Here is a 5,988-nt window from a genome sequence, read left to right as displayed (position 1 = left end):
CCCTGTCCATTAGCTTTTTAAAACAGGGTACACATCATTATTTTAAATTAAGTTTGGAGAGGGGAAATCTAAGTATGAATTGCAGTTCTGTTCTAAGTTTTTCATAGAGTCTTGGTAGAAAGAATGAGCCCTGATTGCAGGGGGAAAACATAATTCCATTTACTGCTGATTTATAGGAATATTTACATTTACATCATTGTTACTTCTTGGACTAAGATCAATCAGACTTTGCTGGGCAGCGTAAAACCAAGAAGCTCAAAGTGATGTGTGCAGCTTTGCATGTCTAAAATGATGGATTTTGGCATTTTGATAGATTGACAAGCTTTGCACACGTCTGCTTTTTCACTGAATTCTAAACATAGAAATGGGCTTCTTTCCCCAGATGGAGAATAATAAGAATTTATTTCCCAAAGAACTTTTTTCCTATTATAAACCTTATTCCCTCTGACTGGATGAAGTCTTGGTGGGCAGTAGAGATTCCTTTTGGTTGTTCAAAGTGCCTTTATGAAAGCTCTGAAAAATTGGCTGATTTGTTCAAGTTAATATGGATTCCCTTTTTTCTTAAATTTACTACTCCTGATATTCAATTTCATGTTTCAGCAGGAACTCATTTTACAGAGCAGTTAGTCAACTCAGATAATTTCACTTAAGAGTGGCTTGTTGTGAAAATATCAATAAATGGGTAGTTTAGGAAAAAGCAGTCACTTGATTCCATGAACAGATGCTTGAAGGTACCTGAGTTTAGGAACCTACCAGGATCAGGCATCTATGAACATGTTGAAGATTCATCTATTTTGGTGCATGTAAGAGCTCCTCTACATAATTGTTATAAAAAAAATCAAAGTAGGATTCTTCCTAAAACTATGTAATTATTTTCCCCAACTTTTGACGTTGGCAAAGATTCAATTATTAAAGTAGAGTTATAGAGTTTTAATTTGCCTTACCTTTTTCTTTTTTCTTTTTTTTTTTTTGGTCTAGAGGGAGATAGAATTGTCATTTTATTTATTTATTTTTTTCTTGCATAGTTTATTTTTGTACACCAGTTGATTTCCTCACTCATGTGCAGCTACCCTATCTTCTGTTACAGCTTTTTCATCGGATTGAATCAAAGGGGACAGGTGAAGGAAGGTGAGCCTCCTCTCACAACCAGCTCATGTTTTCCAGCCCTCAAACATCATCAGATAATTAAAATACAAACATTGGGGTTTGTGCACAATTACTTCATTCAGGAGACAAACAGTTTAACAACTGGGCTTACTGAGTCTTCTTGACACTTGTAATGAGTAACAAATCTCTACTGAATGATTTAGTCAGTACTTTTTGAGACTCTTCTTGCCAAAATGCAGGCAGTTTTGTTGCTGCACTGAGAAAGTAACATCTCCACTAGTGTAAGCCGTAGTTGACTCAACTACACAGTAGTTAAGAAAAGAATAAAATTGCCTGTGTTCAAACTGCAGCTCTGCTCTTATCTTTTGATAAGTAGTTAATCTGGGCAAATTTGCTTTAGAGTTTTATTTTGTAAAATGCAGACCATTACATCATTGTAGCACCCTCAATTCATAGTTGAATTGGCTAGAATAACCAGACTCTACCTGTCATAGTGAACATTCATCGTCAGCTATTGTAATTAAATATTTATTGGTTCTGCATGGAGACTACTCCAAGTACCTCAGAATACCTAAGTGTAGCTCTCACGCACACACTAATGATTGAAATAGTATCTACCAACCTTCTGGAAAATAAAATTTTTTTTTTGCCTCGGGGATAAGCAAGGTCTAGGTTGATAATTCTTTTTTTTCTAAGATTTATTTATTTATGCCTACAGAAGTGAGGTACAGGCCAGAGGTGCAGGGGCAGTGAGAGGATTCACCAGAGACAGAGTGGGGGGGCAGAACAGGCTGATGAACCAAGTACATTGCTGAAGGGAGCAGTGGGCTGGCAGACAGGAGAGGTCTGCTGCATCATGTGGATCATCTCTAGGGCGGGGATCGAGCTTGCACTGAAAAGGCTGCAGCTAGCTTGCAGTGCTGCATCCTAACCCATTGCTCTACCAGGGAGGGCCCCCGGGGTTGATAATTCTATGGGGGGAAAAAATACCTGTTTGTCTGGACACTATACTCTCCTTCAGGGTGAAATCTAGACCTCTCCATTCAAACATTAGCGCTCACTGTGCTTTGCTGGCAACTCATTTTTCTTATCCACCGTGACAAGAGAGAAATCTGATGTCACATCTGGGCAAGGGGAACTTAAATATCAATTGTTCTCACTTCACCCTGCCTGGCCCAATTACTTTACGGTCTTTGCGAAGTCATGTTAGCACCGCTCTCCCTCTCTTTCCCTCTTCAGAATGGAGGCTTTTCCAACTGGAACTACCCACCCTGACTTTGGAAACGCTCGCTTTCCGGCTTGGAATAGCGTGTCTAAAGTGCAGGAAGCCTGTGCTTGTGCATTTGTGCTTTGCATTAGATCATCATGGCTTATTTTATTTGTTTTGAAGGTACTTACAGGTTCAGACCCTCGTTCCACACACCTCTCTGAGTTATTTTACGGAAACAACTTTTCACTTGACTTCTTATGGTTAGAAATCGCTTGGGTAAATCTAGTACAACCCTACTATATATCACATGAGGATAATCTGAATCCCTTGAAAGCAGGCATAAAATATGCATTTGCTCTTGAAAATAAACACAAATAATTTACTGGTACATATTTATTTTACCAGACTGCATCCCACTTCTCTAGGCTGCAGTCTGTACTCTGCAGATGCTGGTAAAATCCACATTTTAAAAAATTGATTCACTGTGGTCCTAAATCAGTGGCTACTTCTAAAGCTTTTTTTTTTTAGTCAAAAGGCAATAAAAGACAGAATAGAGGACTTTTATTGATTCCACCTTTGTCTTCCCTGACAGGAGTTTCCATTACTCTGTGGACTGATTTGTTGTTGCCATTAGACCTTACTTAAACCCTTGGACCTTAGACCCTCCACATGTCAATGTTCTAGTCTTACTTCTCTGATCCTCCTAGCAATTTTTTTTTTCTTCCTTTCTTTGCAGTCAGTTGTGTCAGGAACAGCCTGGTGTCAGATGTCCTAATTTTGGACCTTCTGCTTTATCTCTCTGTGGCCATGCTCTCTGCCCCTCCTGACCATCCTGTATTCTCGCTCTAGCTTTTTCTGATGGCTTGGGCTAGTTTTCTCAGCTTTGGTTGGTCACCCTCCTTGCACCAGCAATTGTCATATTTAGTTTCATTGCCCTATACATTCTTGAGCTTAGAAATCAATCTGTATATACAACGAAGACTATTCTCATGTGTTGCTTTGGCAGTCTAGCATTCCTGGGTGATCACCAGTATCTCCCCTCCCCAACCCTGGCCCAGTTGAATTGTAAGAACAAATACAGGTTTTTTATTTCTCTGGCATCTCATGTTGAACAAGGATCCCCCCATCCATGTCTGTACATAGAGTTTGTTCATCTGTGTCTGATGTGTCTTGTTTTCAGATGTTATAGTGCATAGTAAGCATTTTATTACTGAAGGCAATGTCTAAAATAAAGTATAAATATAGTATAAAGACAATAGATTGTCTAGTATTGTTATCTTGCTCTCTCATGATCCAAAATTCTGGAGGAAAATTTGGGCAAAAGCAGCAGAAGAAAATGGAGCAACTGGAAAAGGTTATCCAGAGAAGGTCAAGGTTACACTATGGAAATATATGGAAGATTCCAAAAGGGCTAAAACAGTTTTCCAACTTATATAATGTTCATATCTGTTTTTTCATGTCTTTCTTTTTTTTTTTTTTTTAAATATGTATCTACTTATGCACAGGCCAGAGGTGCAGGGGAGGTGAGAGGCTTCACCAGAGACAGAGTGGGGAGCAGAACAGGCAGATCGAGGAAGTACACTGCTGAGGGGAGCAGCGGGCGGGTTAGGAGAGGTCTGCCGCTACATGTGGTCACCTCCGGGGCGGGGTCCAACTCACGCTGGAGTGGCTTTAGCTTCTCAGTGCTGCACCCCCATGGAGGGCCCTTCTCATTTGTTTTTAGCTTTCTTTTGTGGACTTTGGTGCAGTGTTCTTTCCTGATGGTATTTGATAAGGTGGGGCTCTCCATAACTCTCACCTCCAGGAGTCTGGATGGAACAGTGATGAAATCAGGAGATTCTTGGTGGAGCAGTGAGGGCCTCTCTCTTCCTCTGGTGCTTTCACTGGGACTGGTAGTCCAGAAGCTCTTTCTTCCTGGAGGCTGCAATGACCATCGGGTCCACCACTCTGTTGTGGTAGCCAGATTCCTTATCCTACTAGGAAATGAATTCAACAGAGTGGCCACTGAAGGAAGTGCCAGTCCAGCATTTAAGGCGGAGAAGAGGGTGTCCCTGTTGAGATCACAAGATAACCTGATCTTCAGTTAGCCCAAGATGCCCTTGAAGAGGCTCTTTCCCAGTTGCTTCACACGTTCTTGGTGTCATCCTATTTGGCAACTTTCTGCAGGAAGTAGGCCAGGCCCACTGACATGAAAGGGGTGGGGGCATAGAAGGCCATGTTGGTCAGTTCCCCTTTCAGCTTCGGGGTACCATGCCTAGACCTTGGCAGCACCAGAAGTTGGGATGATGTTCTGGGCAGCCCCTCAACCACCATGCCACAGATTCCCAGAAGGTCTTCTGGATGGTAGTGGTGACATGGAATGTGGTCATGCATCCCTCCTCGGTGCCCAAGCACTTGGTGGCACAGGAAGCATTACTGGCAACCCTGAGGGAGTTGTAATTTTCATGGTTCAAGCCCATCACAAACATGGGGGCCTCAGCAGAAGGGCTAGTAGAGATGGTGACGCCTTTGGCCCCACCCTTCAAGTGACCCCAGCCTTCTCCAAGGTGGTAAAGACATCACTGGGTCTGCAGCATGTCCGGTACCAGCCTCACCCCATTTAGTGTTAGGAAGATCTTCTGGAAGATGGAGATGGATGGTCCATCAATGGCAAGCTTCCTGTTCTCAGCCTTGATGGTGCCATTGAACTTGCCATGGATGGAATAATTCTGGACCATGAGAACTGTGTAGTTGAGGTTAACAAAAGGGTCATTGATGGTGACAATGCCCACTTTGCCAGGCTCCCGGTCTGATCAAACCTGTTCACTTCAAAGTTCATGATGGCGTCTCAGGGATGGTATCTGTCGAATTCTGAGGAGTAGAGAGACTGTTCATTTCTTTTTCATACTGTCTTTACCTCATCAAACTAAATCATCCCAAGAAAAAATTTGGTATTTTGTTTAAAAAGTACCTTATGAAGTTCTTTTACTGCTACTCTGGATATACTCATTCTGTTTCCTGGCTCTTAACCTATATGATCAGAGTTCTGAAAAGGGTTAATGAATCAATTTGACTATTATGTGGCTGCCTAGCCTGCTAATATATAGTGCTTTATAAATATTGCAATTATTCATAGCTATTTAAGAATGGAGAATATTCCAAGAATGCTTAACAAATCCATTTTTCATGCAAAACTGTATGTAGTTGAATGATTCCTAGGGTATTATCATTCTCTATTCCACATGTTTGAAGATGTTTTCTTGAGAACTTTAATCCATCACCAGATCTCTGCCTTGCAGATCCCAGCAATCTCTGCTCACTCTGGGAGCAGAGGCTACAGGATGGCTACATACTTGTTATTAAACTTCTAGAAAAAGATTTTACATGATGTGCCTGGTAGGAAGTTATGATTAAAGTTAGGAGCAAGCAAAGCCGTCCGCTACACCTGTAAACAAATGTAAATAGATGTAAATAAATGTGCTATGATTGCAAGTCTCAGTACTTATATAATTCATTCATCAATTGACTCAGTAAAACTAGTTCCTATGATGTGCAGGCACTGTGGTTCTAGGGGCAGTGATGCTGAAAACAGTGTAACTTCCAGGACCTGACGTTCAATAGGGGGACGGATGGTAGCAAAACCACTTACACACGCACACACACACATTAACCACTGGTTGCGGCAACTGCTA

The 5,988-nt window shown here is 41.5% G+C and overlaps 1 pseudogene; it reads right to left on the bottom strand.

The window, feature by feature from the left end:
- Positions 1-4,551: 4,551 nt before the first annotated feature.
- Positions 4,552-5,988, bottom strand: part of LOC101621191 — a 2,991-nt pseudogene continuing 1,554 nt past the window's right edge.

The sequence above is a fragment of the Condylura cristata genome, unplaced genomic scaffold, assembly GCF_000260355.1.
Source record: "Condylura cristata isolate star-nosed mole 26May11 unplaced genomic scaffold, ConCri1.0 scaffold00020, whole genome shotgun sequence".
Lineage (NCBI taxonomy): Eukaryota > Metazoa > Chordata > Mammalia > Eulipotyphla > Talpidae > Condylura > Condylura cristata.
The sequence above is the reverse complement of the archived record's forward strand: the minus strand, read 5'-3'. Positions and strand labels throughout refer to the sequence as shown.